This window comes from Oryctolagus cuniculus, chromosome 13, assembly GCF_051225735.1.
Source record: "Oryctolagus cuniculus isolate XC-2025 breed Fujian yellow rabbit chromosome 13, ASM5122573v1, whole genome shotgun sequence".
NCBI classification, from domain to species: domain Eukaryota; kingdom Metazoa; phylum Chordata; class Mammalia; order Lagomorpha; family Leporidae; genus Oryctolagus; species Oryctolagus cuniculus.
This window is the reverse complement of record NC_142879.1, coordinates 52021343-52037478: the sequence shown is the minus strand read 5'-3', so window position 1 is coordinate 52037478 and position 16136 is coordinate 52021343. Positions and strand designations below refer to the sequence as shown.

Genomic DNA, 16136 nt, shown 5'->3' with positions numbered 1-16136 from the left:
AATGGGGTAATGGAGCTTTGAGCCACTACCTTTGAAATGACTGAGACTTCATTGCTGCTTCCATTTAACAAATGTTAATGAGGGTTTGCACTGAGCTCACTGACAGGAGTAGAGCCCTTTTCTGGGAGACTGTCATAGACACTTTTAATGACATTTATGCAAAAAGGGTTACTCCTAGGATATTTTTGGCATTCGGGATATCTTTAATCAGTGAGTAAGATAAACTTAAGATATTTTGCTTAGAGGAAGAAATGTTACGTGGTAATAGGTTTAAGGATTATGAGTAAGCTATAACTTTTACACATTGCAAATGGGAGACGCTGCTCTAAGCTTTACCTGCCTTACGTCTTGTAATCCCCACAGCCATCCTGTGATTATCTCCATTTTACAGAAGGGAAAACTGAGACTCCTCAAGGTCAGGTACCTTGCCCAAGTCACATGATCACTAAGTGTGGAGCTGTGGTTCTGATCCACCTGTGCTGTTTGCCATTGTTACAGCATCTGGAAGTTGTAAGGATTTTAGGTGAAGGAGATACTCCTACTTCATGAAGTATCATTTGCTACTTCATGCTTTAGATCTGTGAGTTTGAGTATGTATTTGATGGGGGAACTGTAACAAAAGGTTTATTCTACTGCTCTTAAGTAACTCCAATGTGTTGCTAGTTATGTTAGTTATATAGTTGTGTACATGTATTTCTTAATTTGGTTCATCAGAATAGAACTTGTTCCAAGAAAAAGAATATTCTATACTTATAATTTGCTTGGCACCATTAAATTAGTGCATGCCATTATGCATGATAGATGATAGGGAATATAATAAAATATAATATGAATTTCTAAATTAAAGAATCTTGAGCCATTGGACTTCCCAAGTATTTGGATGCAGAGGAAACTGGTCTTCGACATTTCAGTCTGTGTCACCTCAGCTGCTCCTCCTGTCAGTCACTGTAAGATTTTTTAGGCAAAGTCTTTTTATTTATTCCTTTTAAAAGAAATAATTCATAGGAATATTAAATCATGAGAGAAACGGAAGGAACTCACAGACTTAGTATTTTTTTAATTATTTATTTGTTTTATTTATTTGACAGAGAGAGAAAACCAGACATCCAGAGGTCTTCCATCCATTGGGTTACTCCCCAAATGCCTACAATGATCAGTGCCATGCCATGTTGAAGCCAGGAGTCTAGAACTTAATCTGGATCTTCCAAGTGGGTGGCAAGGACCTAAGTACTTGGGTTATCACCTGCTGCCTCCCAGGGTGTACGTTAGCAGGAAGCTAGAATGGAGAGTGGAGCTGGGAATTGAACTCAGGCACTCTGATTTGGGGTGCAGGAATCGCTAGTATCATCTTATCCATTGCACCAAATGCCAGCCTCTGTTTTTTGTTTTTTGTTTTTTTGTTTGTTTGTTTGTTTTGTTTTTTTTGTGGTTTTTTTTTTTTTTTTTTTTGACAGGCAGAGTGGACAGTGAGAGAAAGAGACAGAGAGAAAGGTCTTCCTTTGCCATTGGCTCACCCTCCAATGGCCGCCACGGCCGGCCCGCTGCGGCCAGCGCACCGTGCTGATCCGATGGCAGGAGCCAGGTGCTTATCCTGGTCTCCCATGGGGTGCAGGGCCCAAGCACTTGGGCCATCCTCCACTGCACTCCCTGGCCACAGCAGAGAGCTGGCCTGGAAGAGGGGCAACCGGGACAGAATCCGGCGCCCCGACCGGGACTAGAACCCGGTGTGCCGGCACCGCAAGGCGGAGGATTAGCCTAGTGAGCCGCGGCGCTGGCTCTGTTTTGTTTTTTAAGAATTCCTTCTCACCATTCTGTTTCCAGCTTTTTAGTGATGATGTGGGCTATCTTAATTCTGCTGAAAGGCTTATTTATTTTGTATTCTGGTTTCCGTCAGACCCTAGGCTTTGCCTGCTGGTATCAGATGCCCCCATTGCCCTCTGACGCAGGGTGAGAGGTTCCTCTTAGGGAGTGACCTAAGAGGAGAGTGGTCATTTGGTCTCTTAAAGGTGGAACGTGACTATGGTCATTTGTGAACTCTGGGCATCAGATTAGACTCTCTCCTGTTTACATTAAAGCTCTCGTGCATTTAACATGAACTTCATACACCAGACCCTGGTGACAATGTTCACTCCCAGGTTTCTGAGGCAAAGCTGCATTGTGTTGTCAGTGGAGAGAAGGATTTGGGGGTAGAAGTGGGAAATTTCACAGGCACAAGCTGGGAAGGGGAAACCTGGGTCTTAGGTATTGCTGACTTGTCCTCCCCACCCCTGTTCCTGGCTCCTGCTCTCAGATCTCAGGCATATCCCTGTTAACGTGCTCTCCTTGACTGATCCAGCAGCCAGGTCTTCTCACGAGGTTCTGCAGCAGGTTGTTAGCATCTCTGCCCACACAGCCTGTGCCCTGTGCTGCTGTCAATTCCTAGGTTTCAGAGATGCTCTCCTGTTGTAGCTACAGAACATGACCCCACCAAGAAAATCCCTTGAGTTGATGTGACATTAAATCTCTTTTATGTGGAGAGTGTCGCACTAATGTTTCTGTTGTAATATCAGTAGTCCTGAAGAAAATGACTAATAGCAATTTTTGGTGTTTTTCAACATTTATGATATACACACTATGGAGTTACTTGTTAAAACGAATCTAACACTGAGTCACAGAATTCCTTACTATGAGGTAGAATACACTTGTTGAGAACTTAATGATTGGTGTTGAATAGCACTTGGACACGGCCTCATACTGTGTATCCGTGTTCAAGATGCAAAGTTAAATGTGATGACTTAAGATATTTAGCAATTTATATTAAAACAAAACTAGCAAAAGTTTGTTCTTAGAATTTGAGATAAATTTTATAAGTGAAGAATTTGCTACAAATTTTTAGTTTTCATTTCACTCAGACCCATTTGTAGAAATTTGGCTTGCAGAAAACTGTGATTCTGGTTTTGCAGTAAAACCATTTTGCCCATGAAGAACATTAAAATTCAGACTTATGTTTGTATCATGTTTCAGACTAAAGATGGTTTACAACAAACCAGGAAAATGTGAAAATACAGATTTATAATAGAAATGTTGATTCAGTTTGAGCTGAAGCCAGACATTCATGAGGGAAGATTAGATTAAACAGTAGATGTTTAGAGAGACCTTAAATTTTGACAGCTTAAAGCAAAACAAAACAAAACAAGAAAACATGTTGTGGATGTTTCCTAGGGTTTAGTGTTCCTCCTCTGGCAGGCTGGGACACAGCTCCTTGCTGTTGCAGCTGTTTATTAAACTCTCTTTTATCTTTCTATGGACTAGTGGACCCAAAATGGACAATTGGACAGTGATTGGGCACTGTGTCTCATATATTACTGTAGGATCAAAACCCAGTATTGTCAGTGCAAGTAATTCTATCCTGTCATACTGTATTATATTTATGAGTATAAATTGCTATTTTAGATTCTGAGTGGAAAGCTAACAGTTAAAACTAATTTATTGCATTTGTCATCAGCTAATTTGTCTTCACTTACTGTTCAGAAAGGTGGAGAAGTACTTGAAATTGTGAGAAACTGGGATCAGTGGTAGGGGGACTGTGGTAGTGGAAGGATTCACTGAGTGATGGGATGAACATGCCAGAACGGTGAGTCTTCCCTGACATCCAGCATCACAGGGCCCTTCCTTGCTGGGACCGTGCCATGATGGCGATAGCCAAGTCTTGTGAGAGTTCTGGGGTCAACAGGATGTGGTTTTCTGCTGAAACTCTTCCTCATCAGATACATTGATTTACAAGTACTTTCTTCCGTTCTGTGGGCCTTTTCACTTAACTGTATTGATAGTTTCCCTTGATGCACAAAAGTTTTTAATTTTAATGAAATCCGGTTTATCAATTATTTTCCATTGTTGACTGCACTTCTGGTGGCATATCCAAGAAGTTGCCAAATCTCTTGTCACAAAGCCTTCTTGCATTGTCTTCTTCTGTGAGTTTTGTAGTTTTAGCTTTCATGTTTAGATCTTTGCTCCATTTCAAGTTAGATTTTTGCTATGGTGTTAGGTAAGGGTTCAATCTCATTCTTTTACTTGAGGGCATTCAGTTTTCTTAACATCATTTATTGAAAAGACTGTCTTTCCCCCATTGAATGTTATTGGTACCCTTGTTGAAACTTTTGACAATACATGTGAGAGTTTATTTCTGGGCTCTGGATTCTATTCCATTTGTCATATTCCTGTATTCATGCCAGTACCACACTGTTTGGATTATTCTAACTTTGTAATGAAATTAGAGCACATGAAACTTACAGCTTGGTTCTTCTTTCTCAAGCTTGTCTTGGCTGTTTGGACTTCCTTGGGGTTACAAATGACTTTTAGGCTACGTTTTTCTATTTTCACCAAAAAATATCATTTGGAACGATAGGGATTGCCCTACATCTATGAATTGCTTTGGGTAGAACTATCAACAATATTAGTCTTCTAATCCATGAGCATGGGATGTCTGATGTCTGTGATTTTTTTACATCTAGCACTTTTTATATATAATCCTTGATAAGCAAGAGTATAGATTGGATGTACTCAGACAGACTTGCTGTGGGAGTCTTGCTGTGCCACCTAACACATTGCTGTAGAGTCTCTTACTTGTCTTTCTCTTCAAATGGAAGTTGTATGAACATCGTATATTGTGTATCAAAGGTCTAGCAGCATGTGTGTGACATCTTTTTTCTTCCTGAACTCCTGCCTGCATTGAGCATCTCTGTGTGTGCCTGCTTTGTCCCCTGTGATTTAACCAGCACTTTTGCTGCTGTCTTCTCATATTTTTAGACTGAACACTGACCTCAGGAAACCTGCTCTGACTCGCAGCCCTGTCTCCATCTTCTCATTCAGTTTACCATTCTCAGACTCAGACTCCAGTTTCAGGTGGACGGTAACTTCACTCCAGCTTTCCCTAGGGATCATTGCCCTGCCGGGCTCTTCAGTCTGAATGCTGGGGCCACCTGGGATCTAGCCCTTATGGGAGAACTGCGGCCTTCAGTGAACAGAGTCATAAGGCAGTAGCGTAGGGAGAGGGTATGAGGGTGGCTTTAGAGTAATCCAACCACTAGCACTGCTTTGAAATTCATGGTTTAATTACACCATATGCTTGTGTTGGTGTATGTTTTCCAAATTATTTTTCTACTAAATGATTCTAAGATATGAGTCAATTCCAGAAACACCTGAGGAACTGGTTAAAGACAGTCTGGCTGCCCCACACCCAGTCCCATGAGTCAGGATTCCTAGGGAAACGGCTAAGGAATTTGTATTGGCAAAACGCAGCTAATTTTCTGGCAATTCCTTGGCACTGATCCATGGGTAGGCTTTTGGGAACTCCTGACCCATGCCCTCTGACAGTTTAGGAATCTTGTATTCAAAATTTGATAGAATTACAAAATATGGACATGACTAATGACAGAAAAGTTTATTATACTCTGGAAAGAAGATCTTTGTCTGTGTCCTTTTTTTTAACTACAATCTCATCCCCCTGTTTTCTATCATAGGGACCCTAGCTCCAGCATCTTCATTTGCATTTCTCCTATAGTGAACCTAGGAATCTTGTCTCCCTGCCATACCTTGGAGTTTTTAACATGGACATGAAGTTATGGTTTTGTTTTTCTTTTTTCCATATCCTGCTTGGGTGAGATAACAGCTAAACCATAGCATCCTTTTTTTATTTTTTCCAAAATACAAATTCCAGTTTTCTAGACATTTCAGTTCATTTTTAAAAGTGCTGTGAGATGTGCTTTACTGCTCTCAAGAAATACATGAACGATTCTGGTAGCTAAATTGACATTTCATGCCCTTTACCCTCACTGAAAGCTACATAAAAATGAAAGGTAGGTCAGTATTGATGATGTGCCCACGTGGATTGACTACATCACTAAGCCCAGTAAGGAGTGGTCCAGGTGAGCTGGAGAGGTCAAGGCTTGACCTGTGGCAACAGTAACAGCTATTATTTATCAAGTTCTCACTGTGTTTCGGGGTGGTGCTAACAAGCATTTTGCAGACATAATTATCTTTAACCCTAACCCCTCTCCATCTCAATAAGAGTCTACTTCATCCTTCCCGTTACTGAGGCTACAGTCCTGGAGTTGCCCTGGACGGTTCTTGACCTCTTGCTCAGCCCGTTCCTCAGCCAAAGCAGCGTTTTGTCTTTCTAATCTGAGTCCAGATTCTCTTACCGTGAAGCTTCTTTCACCACCATCGCTGCTTCTATTCTTCTTGCCTAGGTTAATGCAGTGGCGTTGCCTCCATCCTTCTTCCCTCCTTTACCTGCTATAGCCTTTTCTTATCACAGCACACAGGTTGGCTGTTAAAACCTAAGTGAGACTCATCACTGCTCTTCCTAGAACCTTCCAGAATTAAAGACAAAACCTTAATGTAGTCTCTTGGGCCCACCATGATCCAGATCTGCTACCTTTCTGATCTATGACCTTGCTGTTCACTGGAGGTGCCAGTCTTGCTCCCAAAGCCAATCTTCTGTCCATCTTGATTGGATCTACTCTACCTCTCCCCTTTAAAACACCCACCCTCATTTGTAAACATTCCCAGCCTCTCACACTTTCACCCTGTCCTTATTTAGCACTGACCCTTGACAGGTTATACATGATTTGTTCCTCTTTACTATGACTTCTACCAGAACACACATTCTGTGACAGCAGCTTTTTCTCGTTATTTCTTCACTGTGTCTTCAGCCCTAGCATTATGCCTTGAATGGAATAGACATGCAAAGTTATTTGTTGAAACACAAGTAAAGACAACTTAACACAGGTGATGAAACCCATATTCTTGGAAGGTAGGAAATTGGCCCACGGAAACATTGAATAAATGGCTAAGCCAAGATTTGAACATAGGTCTAATGTCAGTGTCTGGGTTCTTTATTGTTTATTTGAGAGGTGGGAACAGAAAAACAGGCAGAGGGAAAAATACAAGCTCCTCTCTGCTGGTTCATTCCTCTAATGCCTGTCCCAGGCCAAACCTAAAATCTGGGAATTCAAAATGGCAGGAACCCAATTATTTGAGCTATCCACTACTGCCTCCCGGGGTCTGTATTTGTGGCAAGCTGGAATTGGGAGCCAGAGCTGGGAATCAAACCCAGACACTACAGTGAGGAATGCAGGTGTCTTAATTACTAGGCCAAACACTCAACCCAATAATTGTGTTCTGAGTATCACAGAGGAGCTGTAATTGTTGAATATTCCAGGGGTAGGAGAGGACCTTGTGTTTTTGGGAGACAGGAAGGGATTTTAAAGGTGTTATTAGGGGCTAGTATTGTGGTACAATGGGTTAACTGCTGCCTACAGCTCCAGCCTCCCAAATGGGTGCCAATTCAAGTCCTGGGTACTCCACCTCTGATCCAACTCTCTACAGATGTGCCTAGTTATGCAGTGGAAGATGGCCCGAGCGCTTGGGTCCCTGCCACACACATTGAAGACCCAAAAGAGGCTCCTGGCTCGTGGTTCCTGGTTTCAGCCTTGCCCAGCTCTGGTTCTGGTCTAGCCCTGGTTGTTGTGGCCATTGGGAGAGTGAACCAGCGGGTAGAAGATCTATCTCTCTCTGTCTGTCTCTCCCTCTCTCTGTGTAACTCTGCAACTCTGCCTTTCAAATAAATAGATAAATCTTTAAAGATAAAAATAAAAATGATAAATATACCACTGATTGATAAGTTAGAGAAGTGGAATCGAACAAAATTTGGGTAGGACCTTGAATGCCATATTGGGGTGGGAGAACTTGAGAAGTTTCACTTTAAGTTGGGCATGATAGTAATTCATATACATGAATTATTGGAATTCCAGTATTTGGAAAGTATTCGGAAAATGCTCAACACATGAAAGTACTCAATAATTTTGCAATTTATAGTCTGTTTTGATAGTAGAACAAACCTGGGTTGCTATCAGAGAATAAACTTGTAATGTTTTAGACTCATAGACTGTATAAAGTATCCTCTGTTTTGGGAACATTGTGAGTAAATAAATTGCCTGACATTCAGCTGCTTAAAAATCTGAGTCAGAGGCCAGCCTGTGGTGTAGTGGGTAAAGCCATTGCCTGCAGTGTACATATCCCACATGGGTGCCAGTTTGCATCCTGGCTGCTTCACTTCTGATCTAGCTCTCTGCTATGGCCTGAGAAAGCTGTAGAATATGGCCTTTGGGCCCCTGCACTCACTTGGGAGACCCGAAGGAAGCTTCTGGCTCCTGGCTTTGGATCAGCACAGCTCTGGCCATTATGGCCATTTGGGGAGTGAACCAGCAGATGGAAGACCTTTCTCTGTCTCTCCCTCTCACTGTCTGTAAACTCTGCCTCTCAAATAAATAAACAATTCTTTTTTAAAAAAAGAAATCTGAGTCAAAGATAGGTCAGTACCTTAGAAAGGAGAAAACAGTAAGGCATTAGAACAACACATTCACCTTTAGTTTTCATCTTTTTGAATCATGTTTTAACCAGTGCCTTCCAGTCCTAGCTGTGCTGGAGAATCCCCCTCAAAGCTGTGGGTTCCAGGGCTCCTCCAGGCCCTCTGAACAGAATCTTGGGGACTGAAGCTCAGGATTCAAAGCAGAAAAATTTCTTTAGTGATGTAAAATGTGCAAAGCAGGTTTCAGATCTATTGGTCAAAACCACCCCAAATTTGTTAAATTTTCTTAGAATGAAGGAATGTTTACCTTTTTGCTCCAAAATCTGTTCTAACATCTTAAAAAAGCTTACCAGATTTTCTGCACTTTTACCTTTTATGGAGTGACTCAGGTATGTGTTTATGGGAGACATTTTATGGCTAACATAGGAAGGAGACTGTAAATGCAAGTCGAGTGAGTGATTAGGGTTCCTTCTCCGAGAGATGATGTGCGTTCTGGTTGTGCAGGAAAGAATGCAAGGTAAACGGGTTGGTTTACCTTGAGTGGGTAACAGGAGTCAGAGAATGTTGCTGTAATCACTAGTGATGCTCATTTGGAAACCTGGAAGCTAGCTCTATCCTCCCAGACCTTGGCTTAGTGGAGAAACAGGGCTTTCGGTGGTTTAGGACACACTGCATAGGCAGGGCAGAGCTCAAAAGTGTAGTAGGGGCCTCTCCTGGCCCGACTTCCATTTCTGTTGGCCCAGGTTGGAAACACCCATTTATTCCCACCCTACCCAAGACAAGAAGTAAAATTTGCAACTCTCTGCTCCTAGCTGAGGAAAGAAGAAGCAAATTATCTTTTCTGATTTATCATCCTCTAGTAATGGCCCTTGCTACTCCCTAGTTTTTAATCTTAGCAATGTGAATATGGATGGGAAGGTGCATAGTTCTGCACATTGTTTTAGCCAGAAGCAACTGCAGGAAAGCCTAAATGAAGTGTTCTGTTCTTTTATTCTTTAATATTTATTTACTTAAGAGGCAAAGCAACAGGGCAGGAGATGCGGGGGCAGGGAGATAGAGTGAGAAAGATCTGGTTCACTGGTTCACTCTCCACATGACTGAAACAATTCAAGTTGGGCCAGACCAAAGCCAGGAGCCTGGAACTCCATCTGGATCTCCGTATGAGCCACCTTCTGCTGCTTTCCCAGGTGCATTTGCAGGGAGCTGGATCTGAAATAGAGCAGCTGGAACTTGAAGCGGTGTCACAAGCAGCACCTTAACCCATTACACTGCCACACTGGCACCCTGAGCCCTTGCTCAGCTTGTGTTGGCCTGCTCCAAGTCAAGAACTAGGTCATCCATGCTTCTGTGCCCAGCCTGGCATGTAGTAGGTAGGTAGACAAGTTAGAAAGTGTGTGTTCATGGATGAATATGATGGAGTCTATGATAAAATCAAACAACAGAGAGAACTTCCAATGTAAATTTTCAGTGTGAACACAAGTTAGTTGGAGGGATGAGAGTCACAGATAATGACCTTGAGTCATTTGATTTGCTACTAGTAGAGGAAGAAGATTTTCCTAGCATAAGGAACTCTATTAGCAAAAGTTTAGAGGGGGAGGGTGCAGTGGGGGCAACCTTGTAGACCTTTTCAGCCCAAGTCAGATGTGTATGTGCCAAAATTAATCATTCTCACTAGTACCATATAGAAATGAAACATAAAAAGGACAGAGACGGCTAGCATCTGGGGACTCTAGAAGGAAGTCAATTTTTCTTCTAACTAGAGATGTGACCTTATTTAAATTATAGGTTTCTAAAGTGAGGGTGCGAGGTCTCCCTTAGGTTCTTTTTTTTTTTTTTTTTTTTTTTTTTTTTTAAGATTTTATTTATTTGAGAGGCAGAGTTACAGACAGAGGGAGAGACAGAGAGAAAGGTCTTCCATCCGCTGGTCCACTCCCCAAATGGCTGCAACGGCCGGAGCTGTGCCAATCCAAAGCCAGGAGCCAGGAGCTTCCTCCAGGCCTCCCAAGCAAGTGCAGGGGCCCAAGGACCCGGGCCCTCTTCCACTGCCTTCCCAGGCTGTAGCAGAGAGCCGGATCGGAAGAGGAGCAGCCAGGTCTCGAACTGGCGCCCATATGGGATGCTGGCGCCGCAGGCAGAGGATTTACCTACTGTGCCACGGCGCCGGCCCCTCCCTTAGGTTCTGATGTTATGATTGTGAGTCTAAGCAGGTGAGTAACTCTCAGGCTAGACAGTGCTTTCTCTGCACAGGGAAGAAAGAATGTTTCTTTGAGGCAGAACCAAAAAGATCAATTAAATGTTATTGTTAGCAGTGTTGTGGACATTGCACTATTATTATTTGGTGGTGTTGTTGCTGGGATCATATCCAGTTTGCTCTGCCAGTCAAATGCCTGAGATTCCCTTGGGATATTTGGTATTAGCAGGAGCCAGCTGGGAACAAAATCCCACTTGATTGTGGGCCAGATCTATGCATAGATCTCCCTGCTGATGCTTGGTTATAAAGGCTGCTGCCTTGAGCAAGACCCGTGTCCATATCGTCCCTCAGTCTGGTTCTATAGAGGGCAAAGAGGAGAGCTGCCCACCACAGGAAGAAGGAGGCATGCACCCTACAGTCTGCCTGATTGCTTTCATAGCTCAGTGACTATGCACTATGCTCAGCCAGACAGACTGACTTCCCTCCACAGGAAGGACGGGCCTTGAGACATTCTCTCTTGTGATCCAGTCATTGCCACTCTTCCAGACACAGGATGAAGAGATACGATATCTGATGAATGACTCCTTGTCCACACCTACCATTGAAGAATTAGTCCAATAGCAGGATTAGCCTTTCTGGGCAGGGTATGCGTCTGGCTCTTGCATGCAGATTCTGAAATTAGAACTCCCAAGTCGAGGATTATGGAATACATCAGGAAAGCACATTTGCAAATGCAAACACCACTGCATTTACTGTTGAGGGGTTAGATTTGGGCACTGCTGGGCAAGGTCGCAGGTAGGATGTGGGGGCTGCAGGTACAAATCTGAGGAGGCCTAGAAACCTAGGCCTGCTTTTTCTTGCAATGCAGTCTACTTTCATTGGCTCTTGGTATTGGTGGTACAAGGAGTAGAAGAGTCCTGGACGGTTCTCAAGGAGATTAGGAAGCAGGTCAGTCCAGAACCTAATGGTGGTTTTTATCTTCGTAGTTACAGTATTGCCAGCAACATGGTCTGTTTCTCTTCCTGATTCACCTTGCTCTCTGGCCTTCTCATTCCCCCGATGTTAAGTGGGCACAAGAATTAGTCCTTGGTGAGGAAAAAAATAACACTAGTCAAGGCCTGGAGAGATAGGAGCAATCCACAGCACCCTCTCCCACCCAGGCTTCCACTTGATCTGCTGTCAATAAGATGTGATTTTGTATTTGTGTGATATTAAACACTTGAGAGTGCTCATGTATAATTTCTAACCCAGTCCCCAATGTCTACCTGAGTGTGTTGGTCTCTCAGGTCAGTGGCAGACACCTGAGTAATGGGGCCATTATCTGCTGCCTCCCAGGCACCTTAGCAGGAAGTTGAATCAGGAAGGGGGCAGGACTTGATCTCAGGTATTCTGATACAGGATCTGGGTATCCCAAGCAGTGCATCAACCTGTTATGCCTGCCCTGGAGAATTATTTTTTTTTTTTAATATTTTTCTCTTAATTGTATTTAAAGAAGAATGTAACTAACATACATGTACAGTTATGTCATTTGGATATCCTAGAAAAATGCAAGGAAGAAAGTAGAAAACATGTATAAGGCTACTTGCAAAAGGTAACCACTGTACTAATATGGATATGTGTCTTTGCAGTATTTTTTGTTTATAGGTTTTTAACTATTTTGTGCTTTATGTAAAACTTTGTATATGGCTCTTTGCATATAACATCATATTATGAATTCCCAATGTTGTCCATATTCTTCAAGAAAAAATGAAGGGCTGTATAGTATTCTGTTGGATGAATATAATGTGTTAACCTTGGCCAATGGTTGTGAGGACTTTCACATTCCTAATTCTTGTGGTTTTGGGATCAGTATCTTTCTGTATTAAGTTTTCCTACATCTCTTAATTTTTGAGTTGATTTTTCAGGAATAGAGTATTGATTCAAATGATTTGATTAGTTTTATGGCATTAATTAATGACACTGCCTTATTAGAGTTCAGAGGGTGGTGTCAGTTTATGGGGGAATCCATGTGCAGATCCTCACTGGTAAGGAGAAAGCAAGAGAGAGAGCAAGAGAGAAAGAGTGTGTGTGTATGCATGTGAATGTGCACATGCATATGTGGGACACACATGCACACAACTTTCCTAATTTGCCAGGCCTGAAATGGTACCATACTGTTTTAGCTTCATTTTTTATGGCTTGTTATTCACCTGTGTGTCTACCCCAGCTAAGCTTCTTTGTTTTTTTTTAAAAAGATTTATTTATTTATTTGAAAGTCAGAGTTACACAGAGGAGAGGAGAGGCAGAAAGAGAAAGGTTTTGCATCCGATGGTTCATTCCCCAGTTGGCTGTAATGGACAGAGCTACGCTGATCTGAAGCCAGGGTCCATGAGCTTCTTCCAGATCTCCCACACGGGTGCAGGGGGCCAAGGACTTGGGCCATCTTGTACTGCTTTCCCAGGCCATAGCAGAGAGCTGGATCGGAAGTGGAGTAGCCGGATCTCGAACCAGTGCCATATGGGATGCCAGCACTGCAGGCCAGGGTGTTAACCCGCTGCGCCACAACGCCGGCCCTTCTAAGCTTATTGAGGCTTAGAATGGTCTGATTCATCTTTAATGTTCTCCCTACTTCCCAGCATCCAGTACAGTTCCTCATAGAACTGAATAAGTTTATTTACTCAGTATCAAGAGGTTTTAGTGTCAGATAATAAACCTCATAAGGCTGTTCGGCAAAGCCCAGTGTCTTGTAATTCAGATACACATGGGAGCAGTGCAGAGATGGCTTTCAGTGTATGTGTGAGTAGTGAATGGAGTTTGTTGTGTATTCTCTGCTAAAATTACTATTTTTAAAAAATCAAATACTAGACCATTGTATGGATTGGCAGTGTTTTCTTTTCATGTCCTTTTATGCTAAGTTAAAAGGAAGCATCTTCAGTTTTGATGACTTTGTGGTTTACTTGTTGCATTTTAACAAAGAATGCATTGAAGCCAGCTGTTTTGTCCTGTTTAGTTCTGTTTTCAGTACTGTTGGTTGATTGTTTGTTGAACAGGGTGATATAAATCCTTTGCGCTACAAGAGTTTGCGCTGTTGATTTAATGGATAATACTATTAGTGAGAAGAGAGAGAGAATTGCTTCTCTTCAGTGTAAACAGCAGGAAGGTTCTAGCCTGTCTAGTTTTCATTATAAAATGCTCAGGTTCTCTACTTTGCTATGAATTGTCACTAAACTTTTCTTCAAAGAATAGGACAGATTATTTTCTATGATTGTTAAAGGAAAATAAATTCATTCTATATCAGTTGGCATTAAGTAGAAATTCTTTTCTTCTTTTGCCATGTTTTCCTCTGACATGAATGCATCAACTTAAATTATTTATTGTAACAACTTATTTCCTACAGTGTCATCTGTAATTCAGTGGCTGTGTTACTGAAAAGATGTATTAACTAATGACCTCCTGAGGGAGGGCGTTGAGAGCTATCTCTTTTTTATCCCTTTCTCATTGAAAATATTTAATAAGAAGTGTTCAATACCTGCAACTGATCCCTTCCCTTCAAAAAAAAAAAAAACCCTCTGTGATCAAAGTTTTCCATTTAACGGTATGGCCCTTGTTCTCTTTGTTACAGATATATGTGTAGGTGAATGCACATTGCTATTAGGAATTAGTTCCTAGTATTGACCCATGGAGAGTGAAGAAATCTAGAATAATTCCATATAATATGATAAAGCCTCATGTAATCTTTGTTTATAAAGATTTATTTATTTATTTGAAATAGTTAGAGAGAGAGATCTTCCATTTGCTGGTTTATTCCCCAGACAGCCGCAATGGCCAGGGGTCGACCAGGCCAAAGCCAGGAGCCAGTAGCTTCTTCCAGGTCTCCCATACAGGTGGCTGGGTCCCAAACACTTGGAACATCCTCTGCTGCTTTTCCCAGGCAATTAGCAGAGAGCTGGATTGAAAGTACAATAGCTAGGTCATAAACTGTCTCTCCTAGGCACAGGCGGTGGCATTACCCACATTGCCACAACTCCAGCTCCTCATGTAATGTTCAATAGAAGTTGTAGTTGGGAGTTGGGTGTAGCAGTTAATTCACATCCTGTATTGGCATGCCTGGGTTTGAGTCCCAACTCCACTTCTGATTCCAGCTTCCTGGGAGCAGCAGATGATGGCTCAGGTACTTAAGTCCCTGTCATCCATGTGGGAGACTAGGATTGAGTTCCAAATTCCTGCCCTAGATCAGCCTCAACTTACTATAGAAATTTGGGTAGTGAGCCAATGGATGGTAAGTCTCTCTCCCTTTCTCTGCCTCTCAAATAAAACAAACAAATAAAACAAACAAATAAATAATTTTTTTAGATGTAGACTTTTCAAGGTGACTGAATTATATAGAGTTTAGTAATCCCTGATTGCTTGCTTATCACCCAGAATTATTTAAAAAAAGAGAGAGAGAGAAAGAGAGAAGAAGAAATTGCATTTGGGAAGAGATTAACACCTTACTGGAGGATATTCTGGGTAATTTTCTTGCCTTCTAAAACCTTCTGTTTTCGGCCGGCGCCGCGGCTCACTAGCTAATCCTCCGCCTAGCGGCGCCGGCACACCGGGTTCTAGTCCCGGTCGGGGCACCGGATTCTGTCCCGGTTGCCCCTCTTCCAGGCCAGCTCTCTGCTGTGGCCAGGGAGTGCAGTGGAGGATGGCCCAGGTGCTTGGGCCCTGCACCCCATGGGAGACCAGGAAAAGCACCTGGCTCCTGGCTCCTGCCATCGGATCAGCGCGGTGCGCCGGCCGCAGCGCGCCAGCCGCGGCGGCCATTGGAGGGTGAACCAACGGCAAAGGAAGACCTTTCTCTCTGTCTCTCTCTCTCACTGTCCACTCTGCCTGTCAAAAAAAAAAAAAAAAAAAAAAAAAAACCTTCTGTTTGGCTCTTGGAGATTTATATTATATATTGTAAATCTGTTACTGCTTTCTGTTCCTATTTGTTGCATGTAAATCAATGCACAGTCATCCTATATATTTTTAAACACTTACTTATTTATTTGAAAGGTAGAGTTATAGAGAGTGAGGAAGAGACAGAGACAGAGAGAGATATCTTGCATCTGTTGTTTTATTCTCCAAATGGCCACAACGGCCAGGGCTGAGCCAGGCTGCAGCTAGGAGCCAGGAATTCTATCTGAGTCTTCCACATGCAGGGACTCAAGCATTTGGGCTCTCTTTCCCAGTTGCATTAGCATGGAGCTGTATCAGAAGTGGAGCAGCCAGGAACGAACCAGCTCTCTTATGGGATGCCAGCATTGGAGGCAACCACTTAACCTGTGATGCCAAAACACTGCCCCCATCCTGTACTTTGTAAACATGAGTTCTTCCATTCCTGTGCTCCTTTGGAATAGTTATGTTTCATAGTCATATGCTGCATTTCAAGTTAATTTATCAATAATGTTTATTCATAAATATTATGTTTCCTGCCATTATATATAAGATAATCTTTTAAAAATGTATAACTATCCCTATTTTACAGGTAAGTAGCTCAGAAAAGGTAAGCAACATTACAGTGGTTTCAACTAGCATATAATAGAGTGGGATGTTTGCTGAATATCCAAATGCCAAGACATGTCTGTCTTCTAG

The 16136-nt window shown here is 42.4% G+C and overlaps 1 protein-coding gene across 14 annotated transcripts in view; it reads left to right on the top strand.

Moving 5' to 3' along the window:
* The window catches only part of SIPA1L2 (signal induced proliferation associated 1 like 2), a 231310-nt gene that overhangs the window by 88610 nt on the left and 126564 nt on the right, over window positions 1-16136 (top strand). The gene's annotated exons all lie outside the window — the stretch shown is intronic.